Source organism: Leptodactylus fuscus, chromosome 11 (assembly GCF_031893055.1).
Source record: "Leptodactylus fuscus isolate aLepFus1 chromosome 11, aLepFus1.hap2, whole genome shotgun sequence".
Lineage (NCBI taxonomy): Eukaryota > Metazoa > Chordata > Amphibia > Anura > Leptodactylidae > Leptodactylus > Leptodactylus fuscus.
In genome coordinates this window covers 26,643-39,049 of record NC_134275.1, presented here as the reverse complement: position 1 = coordinate 39,049, position 12,407 = coordinate 26,643, and the positions used below count along the sequence as shown (strand labels likewise).

The following is a 12,407-nucleotide window of genomic DNA, read 5'->3' as shown; positions in this document are numbered from 1 at the left end:
TAGATGGTTATCTACGTGTTAAAGTTTTATTTAAAGTGGTTGTCCAGGATAAACTGATTATAATCCCTAAACTAAACTCCCTACCACCAACTAACTTCTAATTTAATTCTATAAAAAAAATAAAAAATAAATCTATAATTACCCATACCCCTGGAGCAGTCGAGTGACCACCCCAGGGACACTTTATGATAATCCGCTGATGTTCCACTTCACTGCTTCCAAAACGGAGCATCACCATCACTCTCTCCCCCTCCTATCCCCAGCAATACTTACCAAGCCTTCCTGTGCCCAGGGACGGCTCCTCCCTGTCTTTCTGTCTTCTAGTGGGCGGAATAGGTTAGCTAGGGAGACAGGTGAGGGTGAGAGGGGTGAGTAGTGGGAGGGGCTAGGCTTAGTGAGACAGGGAGGGCAGGAGGGGCTAGGCTTAGTGAGACAGGAAGGGTGGAAGGGGCTAGGCTTAGTGAGCCAGGGAAGGTTTCGTAACAGAGTGAGAGAGGGGAGGCAGCTGAATGAGAGGGAACTAGTGTAGCGGCTACAAGATCCAAGACCTACAGGAATCCCATGAATCATTGGTTGAAACAGGAGTGACAGGGGGGGGGGGCAGGCAGTTAGGTGAATATCACTCTAAAAAAACAAAAAACATTGTGAGCCTTTATTCTTTATCAGCCAGCCAGACAATAGAAGGTATAGGTAAATGAATTGTTTGCTTTTACACACTGTCTACAACTATTGAACAGTAACTTATTATTCTATGACACTGTAGTGTTGGATCACATTAACTTTATAATTATTTTTCAGGTCCAATTAAGAAGACAATGAAGGCCGCTTTCCAGTCACCCGTCCTTGCGAGCGTCTGCACAGATGTACCATCCTGAAGGAACACAACATTTGTGTGACCTCGTGGAGAAAGAAATGTCACCTTCAAGAATTCCTTGCCTACAGATGGATCCATCCTATTAAACTGTGCATAATAAAGTCTTTGTGACCTGTTCAGACATGACATATAAGCCCTTCTCTTTATCATCTATAAGAATGGAGGAAGGTCAGAAGTGGTTCTAATGTACACCAAGCAGCTCTGAATGTAACATAGTGTCGGGTTATAACATTGCACTTGTATATTGCAAATAACATTAATGGAGTATATCATTAACAATTGATCATTGGATATGGACTTCATGAAAAAGAGAGCGTGATTTTAATTTAGCTTTGATCTTTTAATTTTCTTGAGTACATTCATTTCAATGAAGCCCCCGACCGATCCACCTTCTCCTCTGCCATTTGACAATGACTATGAGCTGAGCTCAAATCAGAATATGACAGAGGAAATGGAGCTAGAACTTCTGGATGGAGCTTTGTCCTCAACCCTGGTATTGGTGGTACTGATGACTATTATCCTCACCTTGGTGGTGACATCTTTACTGACATACTGTTTCCACAAATGGAAGCTCAAAGCCAAGAAATTACAGCGAGCACATGAGGAGTATCAAAGAGACCAAGAGAAAGTCATATCTCCGTGCACTTCTTGAGTTGTGATGCAGAGAGTCCTGCAATAACAGAGTTAAAGACATTGCTCACATACGCAGCTTCGAGAACTAAGTCCCTTGTATCGATATCTTATTCTTAAGGATTTGGAACAGACTTCTAAGGGGATCTATCATGTTATTGAACTACGTTTGGTTTCCATTGATACAATGAGCTAAAAAGGCTTTACAATTTTGTTGCGACGCATTTCTTGACACGTTGTATAGTAAAACAGCAGAAGCTCTTGTAATGGTGACACATAGCAGACATGGAAGTGGCTAATGGCTGGTTCAATGTCACCTAAATTTGATTTACATTGTCAGTATGAAGGTGACACGGGAACAATGTAGAAGGTGAGGACTGAGATGACTACTAATAGAAGGTATTAAACATCTCGAAGAACCTGCTCACAGTCATACAAAAGTGGCAGGATCGTGGGAATGACTGAATTATGTACATTTTTGGTATTTGATAATTATTTCTTGCTTTGGTTGCTGTCTAAATAATTTACTGTACCCATTAAATAGGATGGAACATCTAATTTTCCTATGTATTCGGCCTATTCCGCTAGTTCATTGCTAGGTTGGATCATTATATTGAACAGAACAGGCTATGGCCATTTAGTTATTAGACCGGTGATGGCAACATTTTTAAGCTTAGTGTGTTAAAATTCATAAAAATAATCATAGCTTAACTTGGGTGGCAAATCATATCTAGAAGTATCCAGTATTTTTGGCCCATCACATAGTATAGGACCCCCGTTTCCTGGCCCATCAATCAGTATAGGACCCTTTTTTCTGGCCTATCACTCGGTATAAGACCCCCTTTTCCTGACATATCACTCGATATAGGACCCCCTATTTCTGGCCAATCACACGGTATATGACCCCCCCTTTTTTTAGCCCTGACATGGTGACCCCATTTTCTACCCCTCACAGTTTATCAACCCCCTTTTTTACCCAACCACACAGCATATGATTCCCCTATTTAAACACAGTTTATGACAACTTTTAATACCCCCTACACAGTATATGACCCCTTTTTTTAAAGCGCACCCACAGTATATGATCCCCCTGTTATCTCCCTACCCCCACACAGAGTAGTAGCCAATACTTTTTACTCACCTGTCCATGCTCCAGACATTAATGACCTTCACTGCCAACTCCAGTGTGCGCTATTGCCGACACTGAAGAAGGTTGGGATGCTGTACGTAGCATCCCGGTGTTCTTCAGTGTCATGACGTCAGTGTAGCGCCACCTAGAGGAGGCAGCAGAAGGGCGGCCAGGAGAGGAGCGTGGATGGGTGAGTAAAAAAGTATCGGCAGCAACTAATGTCTTCTGAGTTTCTTAAACAGTTCATCCAACTTATAAGATCTCCATTGCTGGGGCACTCAGTGCCCGGATTCCCACCCATTACAAAAGGGAGGTCCTGAGTCCCCTTATTTGAATGGAGTAGATATTGTACAACTGCTCTTCTTCCATTCCAATATTGGCTTCTATTCTCGGACCTCATTCTAGCAGTGGGACCCCCAGAGATGACATGCTTATCCCGTAACTTGAACATCCCCTTTAATGTGACAATTCCTGTACAAAAATCATCTGACAGGTCTATAATTAAGGCATCTGAATGCTTCCCACACTCAACACTCTTCCAGTAATTTTGTATATTTGTGCCTGCTGTCTCAAAGGTTGTGTATCTCCTCATAGGAGGGCTTATGGCTCCTTACTTGCCAGGTGGAAGGTGCCATTACATATACCTCCGAAACCAGTTCAAATCAATGAGAGGTCAAGTACAATGACGGACTTTTCCGATCCTTAAACTAGGCGATATTTCATATACAGTAGATGCCCTAAAGATTCTGTTCACACTGCCATTAGAGGCTCCATTGACTATCTCTGGTGTTTTAGTGTCTCACATTCAATTAACCAGTTCCCTTTAAATAATCTACAATTTTTTAATGATGAAATATAATTTGATATAGATCTGTAATATTACTAGAGATTACTAAGTGATGCCAATGATGAACTGGTATATGATCTACCTACGGCGGCTGAAGGAAAGCAGTTTTATCCATATCACCAGCTCATGTGTGTCATCTAATTTATTGAAAAATGTGCAAATTGTTTGCTGATCAGAATTGATGTTGATACATATTAGCAATAGCACAAGCCCTGAAATATAATGAGACATACTGACGTTCTCATTATGGATTTACATTCTTTGCATTATTAGAATGGATTCACTTATGGCAAAGCAGGAATAGAAAATGGCAAAACAAAAAGTCCCAATCCTCTAAAACATACCGTATGTAGGAGTCTCGGCTGTCCCCGATCCTCCTGATCAGTGAGGGTCTGCGTGGTCAGCCCTCCACTGTTCCAAAAGTTCTCCCTGCATTTTTAAAACGCATGACAATGAATTTCTATAATTTATCACTGCATTTTTTTTAAATTCATGACACTTATATTTTCTGAGGCTTTTCTCTAGTTCTTTAGAAAAGAATATGGGAACAACACCAGACAAGCTAGAGCAGGAGAACCAAACATAAAAGGACCAAGATATCCCATAAACATTGTAGAGATTGTTACAAAAAATAGCAGCAAAAACAAAAAGTATTCCACCACCACCAAAAAACCCCCAAACAAAACCTTCCCCCTAGAATGGAACCTGAAGATTAGAAGTTGTGTCGACCTGTTATCTTTAGCGCACTTCCCATAGAGAAGACATCCCCTCCTTTGCCAGCAGCTTCACAAACCCATCTATTTTTGGAAGATTTTTGGCAGAAGAGGTAAAATAATTATAAAAAAGTGAACATCCTGCACATAGGACATGTATACTTCTACACGAATCTCTTGGCTCTGTACATATTCTCCTTTATTTTAACCCCTTCATTTTATTAACACATGGCCTCATATCCCAGAAAGTCTTAGCGCCCCTTTAAATATTTTCATTAACAGTAAATTGGTTACACTCAATCCCAGAACCTTGTAGAGGCGATTCTACAGTTTCCAAACATGCCCATTCAGCTTTGGAGCCCCCAATTCACATAAATTGCTGTTTAATTAATGGAAAAGTGCTTTGGGGACGCGTCGTCTTAGCTTGCCTGGGCTTTGTTCTCAGCTTTAGATTCCCAAGCAAAGCACTTTCCCTTCATTACCCTAAAAATGAGGTGCCAAAACTGAACAACGGACATATATGGAGACTGTAGAATCTCCTGTAAAAGGAACTGGGATTACGTGTATAACCAATTTACTGCTAAAGAAGAAAATGTCTTTGTACCGTGTTAGCCAGTGGATATGAAATGAAAGAAATTATTTGAGAGAAGTCCTCAGTAGTTGATACCTTTTTTAATGGCTAAAAATTTTTTGATGACATATCGAGCTATCGAGACTCTATAGAGGTCTCTTCATCAGGATGGTATAACATAATTTCTGAAGTTATATATACACAGAGGAATGGCGTGTTAGATGCAAAATAGATGGAAAACAGAACATGTAAATAAACAGCTTAAAAAAACATATACATCAGTTCACAGGAAAGTTCTCTGGGTTTATGGCTTCTTTTGATCAGTGACGTGGTGTCTAGTGGTTATAAAACGTCATCAAATCAAAATAAAAGTCAAAAATCATAATATGATCAAAGATATGAAAATCCTGGTACTAAGAGGGAATTTTAGAAATAAAAAGGATCCCTGCATATGGGAGATTAAACTCATGATGACCTTCAACACTCTCCAAAAGGGGTTAAATCAGGCCCAGGGTTTTATGACATTTTATAACCACTAGACACCACATCACTGATCAAAAGAAGCCGCAAACCCAGAGAACTTTCCTGTGAACTGATATATATGTTTTTTTAAACTGTTTATTTACATGTTCTGTTTTCCATCTATTTTGCATCTAACACCCCACTCCTCTGTGTATATATATGCCTAACTTCAGAAATTGTGTTATACCATTCTGATGAAGAGACCTCTATAGAGTCTCGAAAACTCGATAGGTCATCACATTTTTTTTTAAGTTAGCCATTAAAAAAGGTATCAACTAATGAGGACTTCTCTCAAAAATTTTTTCAATTTACTGCTGACAGACTCCTTAGGATTCTGCCTGTGTTGTATTACTGTGTAGTTGTATTTTATTACAGATTTCTTTATATATTTTTTTTCCAATCTGACACGAGTTGTTAACATGAAAAGAAGTTTAACGTCAAAACATACATCATGAGCCAGTGTTCCAGACTAATAAAGGATTCTTTAACACATTCTCCTGTTTAGAAATAACTTAAAGGCGCAACATTGTGAGGAGTGAATTGAGCAAACGGGGGAAGTGTAAGGGTACATTCACAGAGTTTTTTGCCGCAGATTTTGACGCTGAATCCGCATCAGAATCCACGTGGAAAAAAAAGCCTCCCATTGACTTCAATGGAACCTACGGAAAAAAGCAACCCATTGAAGTCAATGGGAGGCTTTTTTCCACATGGATTGTGTCAAAAAAACTCAGTGTGAATGGACCCTACGTGTTTCCTTTACATTTCCTATTACAATGGCCCATGGGTCTGTTGTAGATGTTCTCCATTCTTTTAGTTCAGGTAACCGGTGTAAGGGTATTATAAATAGGATATAAACAGTGGTGTAACTAGAAAGGGTGGGGCCCCAAGGTGAACATTTGACATGGGGGGGGGGGGGGGCCTGCACAAACTGCATTCATACACACACTATTATGCCCCATAGTGGCACACAGCATTCTGGACACCCAAGAACAATTCTTATACTCTGGGGTCTTTTCAGACGCCATAGTGTAATAATCGTAAACTCAGGGTATGATACAAACATAAAAAACCCAGTTACTTATCTCTCCTGTGCTCTGGCGCAGTCACCGCAGATCTCTTCAATGTTAGACTAGACATTACCTGACTCAGGCTGGCGTTGCGGTACATAATGACGCTGGCCTAGGCCATGTGATGTCACCAAACAGGCCCGAAGCCTGCTGGAGGGCAGGAGGGGTGAGTAACAGTGTTTTAAAATGTTTCTCACCTTCCCTGGGCCTCCAATCATTATATTCTGGGGACTGAAAAGACCCCAGAGTATAATGATAGTGTTTACGGGCCCGTGGCCTCACTTACAGTTGCCTGTTCCTGATTGCAGCCACTTTGCAAGGCTCGGTAAAAAAATAGGGCCCATTAAAAAAAACAAAAAAAAAAACAACAACCCCACAAAGAAAAATAAACAAAAAAACCCAACCCTAATGTCCCGGGCCCTGTGGTAGCAACTATCGCTGTTACCTTGGTAGTTACCACCTAGTAACTAAAATACATACTTTCTGATGCTGTGTTGCCTATTATAGCGTAGAAAGGCTGATATATGAGCCCCATTTGTACCCAGCCCCCTGTCAATGTAACATACAAAGCATTCTGCATATATGCCCATATTCTTATTGCAGCTTTTATGTCTGAAACAATCAGTTTTCACATGAAATAACAGCATTGATGATAATACCCATTTCTTATGTACCACAAAAGGATTGCTCTGAGGGGGTTGTATGGATAGTAATACTTAGATTGCTGAACGTATCCTAACTGTAGGTGTTAATATATATATAAAAAAATAGTACATTTCTAGTTTTTCTTTGAAAAGCCATTTTTTCCCCGTTCGCTTCTGTACCAACACGGTAAGTCAAACATAAAGAAGGCCATTAACATGAATGTTTTAACAAGTTGCCTAGAAAATAATAAGCCGCTCACATTGTAGTGTCAGGATATTACACTGTGTATGAATAAATACAGCTCTTAGTAATTATGTTAATGCTTTTGTTCTTCACAGTCAGGTTCGCTGAAAGGCACGGTGCGAGCCTAACCTTCAATTTATCTTATTATTTAGTGGAAAATAAAGAGAATACAATGACTCAAAGATTACAGTTGTTCATATTGGCTTCTATATGGGGGAAAAACAAAATAAGTGTTACATGAGGTGCTTTTATCTAAAGCCTACACATGCACGACTTGAGTTAACTCCAAGATCTCTCATCAGCCCTAATGTTACACTCACTGAGGTCTGGGAAACGGATCGACAACCAGTAAGTCTGAGTAGTCCAGCTCACTAGACCCCCCCCCCCTCATATGGAGGAGTGGGATACTTGGCTCAAGTCTGACCATAGTCAAATTGTCATGTATTGAAATGGGATTAGACTGGAACATTTTCTGTGCTACACTTAAGACACAATAATGTAATAATGATTACTTGTACAATCCCCACAATATAATAATATACATACTATATTTATTATTTGACACTTTTCTTAAGAGGAATTGGTCATGTAGTCTGCTTTAATAAACACCATCTCTAAGAGGCGTAATGAGTAAGGATTCCTTCTGGCTTAAACATGCCATGGCAGTGTCGCCTTAAAGGGGCTTAAAGGGGCTTCCTGGCTAAAAATATTGGTGACCTATGCGAAGGTCATTGATATCAGATCTGTGAGGGTCTGACACTGGACTGATACACAGAAAATGGAGAAGGAAGCAGACAGCTCTGTGTAGTTCTCAGAACAGGTACTGGTACAGATCAGCTCCTATTCACTTCAATGCAAGATCCACCACCAGGGCCGCCATCAGGAATTTTGGGGCCCCATACAGCCTAAGTGTCTGCCCCCCCCCCCCGCCATTTTAAAACGACCTTATTTTGCGACACACCAATTCTGTATTACATTTCCCTTTATTTAGCAGCATTACAAGGCTTAATCAGATTCTATTTGCAGGTAAAATCTGCTCCGTGTGACAGCGCCTATAGACAGCCAACACCATCTATAACAGCCCTCCTAATAAATCCTCAGGGTTTATTCACATTGCGTTTTTGGCCTCCCTTGCCGGGATATGTTGGTAACCAGTCAGAATCAGCTGTCAACTTATCCCTGCACGAAGAACTGGCCATTAAAAAAAAAGGGGGGCCTGCAGTTCTCCGTGCAGGGATAAGTGGGGAGCTGATTGTGACTGGTTACCAATGCATCCCGGCAAGGGAGGCCAAAAACGCAACGTGAATACTCCTTTAAAGTGAAAGTCCCACCCCCAAACAGGCTGCTATGCTAGTAACATAGCGGCCTACATCATTATTATTCTCCAGCTAAAAACTTATATATTATATATTATTGCCCCAGTTCCCTCTCCACAGTGCCGCACACCCGATGTCCCAACAATGCCCCCCCCCCGTCCACCCTCTAACATCTTTCCATTGCCCCCTGTACCCATACCTCCCAACTTTTGAAGAACCAAAAGAGGGATAAAATGTGCGGCGCGCCGTGGGAAATTTAGCCCTACTAACTGTTATGTTGACTCCGCCCACTCATTAATTTTTCATGTGTCCGCACACTGTATAATCCTCCTACAGTCACCCGTAAATTATATGTCCCCCCTCCGTCTCTCCCCCAGCTTCATATACACCCTTCATCTGCCCCCAGATTCATGTCCCCTCCATCTCTGCCCCCAGATTCATGTCCCCTCCATTTCTGCCCACAGATTCATGTCCCCACATCTCTGCCCCCAGATTCATGTCCCCCCATCTCTGCCCCCAGATTCATGTCCCTCCATCTCTGCCCCCAGATTCATGTCCCCTCCATCTCTGCCCCCAGATCCATGTCCCCTCCATCTCTGCCCCCAGATTCATGTCCCTCCATCTCTGCCCCCAGATTCATGTCCCCTCCATCTCTGCCCCCAGATTCATGTCCCTCCATCTCTGCCCCCAGATTCATGTCCCCTCCATCTCTGCCCCCAGATTCATGTCCCTCCATCTCTGCCCCCAGATTCATGTCTCCACATCTCTGCCCCCAGATTCATGTCCCCTCCATCTCTGCCCCAGATTCATGTCCCCTCCATCTCTGCCCCCAGATTCATGTCCCCTCCATCTCTGCCCTCAGATTCATGTCCCTCCATCTCTGCCCCCAGTGTCATGCCGTCCTCTCCTTCATCTGCCCCCAGTTTCACATAATCCACATTACACTTACCTTTTCCTTGTTCCCCCGCTGCTCTCTGCGCGCCTCTCTCTCTTACTGGCGCACAGTTGTAGACGCGATGTGACGTCATCACATCGCGTCTACACTGCTGGGTAGCCGGCGGCAGCGGCGAAGTGAGGAGCTGACACAGGTCAGCTCCTCGCTTCAGCGGCTGAAGCGAGCTTACCTGTGTCAGCTCCTCGCTTCGCCGCTGCCACCCCTCTCTCGCTGACACATATGCGGCTGAGCCAGCCGCATATGTGTCAGCGAGAGAGGCCGCAGCGGCGAAGCGAGGAGCTGACACAGATCAGCTCCTCGCTTCAGCCGCATATGTGTCAGCGAGAGAGGCGCGCAGCGGTGAAGCGAGGAGCTGACCTGTGTCAGCTCCTTGCTTCAGCCACATATGTGTTCAACTCAGATCTGGATGCAGATCTGAGTTGAAACAAACAGGACATAAAATGACTGCTGCCGGCGTCTAGTTCTCAGAACAGGTACTGGTACAGATCAGCTCCTATTCACTTCAATGCAAGATCTGCCATTACATCGAGAACAGAGCTGCCTGCTTCCTGCTCCATTCTCTATGTATTAGCTGCTGAGAACAGCAAATGGGGGCTTGTTGGGTGTCAGCCCCTATAAATCTTATATCACTGACCTATCTGTAGTGTAGATTGTCAATATTTTAGCCTGGAACACTTTTGGACCTGTTGGCTTACCTGTCTTAGTAAAAAACGATGTTATTCTCCATGAAATAATTTGGGAGCACCTTTCCTCATAATGCCCTCACGTGCTGCTACATTGTCATTACTTTTAGTTTTGACTTGACAACTGGGTGTTACTGTTGCCCTTGACAAATAGGGGTCTCACTACATAATTTGGTACAGCACAGCTGGGCAGTTTGTTAGTCTAGGGGCACAGCACCGAGGAGTGACACCCAGTTGTCAATTTATTCATATTGCAAAACCCAGGTCCAGAGTTACTATTGTGGCTACTTCTAGATCCAACTGTTGTAAATGTGGTGCATCTCATTTGAGCTCAAATTCAAACTTGCTAGACATGTGGGAGGGGCTTCTTAGGGAAAGGGGTGTGGTTTAACTGTGCCAATACAGTGTGATAAAATTCTGGTTTAAGATGTGGTATAAACTTAGGCTAGACAGTCTAAAGAAATGCCAGATTTAACAACCAGCAGCAGGCACTGTGATAAATCTGGTGAATTTTCAGACTGCTCACATTTACATGGTCTAACTACTAGTAAATCTTGGTTCTTACCCTCTTACATTGCAGCCGTAGTCACTGAATTGAAGCTTTCATCGGTTTACTTCCAAGGAATATAAACCTGGCCCAGTGATTGGATGATCAAAGAGCCCAAAGAACAATGCACAGGGACAAACATGGAAAATCTTAACATCTGTATTAAATAGGTTACTAAAAAGCAAGACCATAAAATAAGCAGTATTACCCATCAAAGAGACAAGGCACAGGATCAGATCAAAATTAGGTCTGTATGTATATATCAATAATACTCGAATATACCCTACATATAGAAATGTTATAAACATATACAAAAGATTGTAGAAAACGTTTATTAGATATTAAAACGCAATATCATATACGGTAAGTAAAAAAAACAAAAACACACCAGACAAATAATTGCAGAACAAAAAACAATGGATTCAGGCCCCAATATATGTTTCGTCTTACAGGCTTCTTCCTAGGGGAGCTACCTCGCCTATAGGATGACCATAACTGACCAATGAGAGGAACAATAAATAAGCACATGATATCATACACATGAGATGACCACCCACCTACCTGATCACTGAACATGTAAAAGTCTGGTAAGCCGCATCATAGTAATATAATTATTACATCTCTGTCTGTGTGTCCATCACATGACCAGGACAAATGCAACTGCAGCATCTAGAGGGCTCCTAAAAGTGCAATCTCCTATATCAGTCACCTCCACTCCACCATAGCAGGATTGTGATGTCCAGTGCATCCAGACTCCCTAACAAGAGCCCTGAATCTGACAACATTAGGCTGAACATCAGAATACTGAATGGAATGTAAAAAAAAGTTATACTAATGCATCGAATGTATAACAAAAGCTTAGCCTTCAATAAATACTGCAGATATTTACGGATACCGTACATGAAATGACAAGGTTGTCAAGACGCAGAGAAACCAGAATGTCTTTACCACTTAATGCCAATAATTATACAGTATAATACTATATATATATATATATATATATATATATATATATATATATATATTTACCATTACAGTCCAGAAATATTTCCCTCGGCACAATAGGGTTATCATTGCTGTGGAGATATTAGTAAAAGGTATAGGTTTACTTATGGAGACAAACCTCAGCTACCAGTAGGTGCCATGTTCAACAATGTTCATCCAATGTATTCCTGACTATAACGATGGATTACAAATATTTATTTTATTTGCGCCCCTCAGCTAAACAAGTGAGAAACTTCCACATACCCCTCACTCATTGAAAACAGCAAATATCAATGTCCACACTATGGAACAGATGGAGCTGTAAACATAGAAAATCACATTTGTTCGTTTTCCTGCACACAACATAAGAGATAACGCAAAAGTCTCTTATAAAAATGTGTACAATAAACTTAATATATCAACTGTAGCCTGTGGAAGACATGAGATTGGGAGAAAGGAGAATATTAAACTATACCTCCACGTTCTGCTAACCTGGTTTTCACATTATTTAACATTGTCCTGAATCCATAATGGAGAAGAAAATTTTTTATTCAGTCGCAGCTGGGAGAGCAGATTGCTTCCCACACATGTAAGAGGTGAATGGGAACAGGGACGTGTATATGTTTATATATAACAAGCAGTTGTCTGTAATTCTAGTGAAAGGTCCTATTTTTAGCATTT

General features: G+C 41.7%; 1 pseudogene; it reads right to left on the bottom strand.

Moving 5' to 3' along the window:
- Nucleotides 1-9,615: 9,615 nt before the first annotated feature.
- On the bottom strand, nucleotides 9,616-9,771 carry LOC142185799 (small nucleolar RNA SNORA17; annotated as a pseudogene).
- Nucleotides 9,772-12,407: the final 2,636 nt, after the last annotated feature.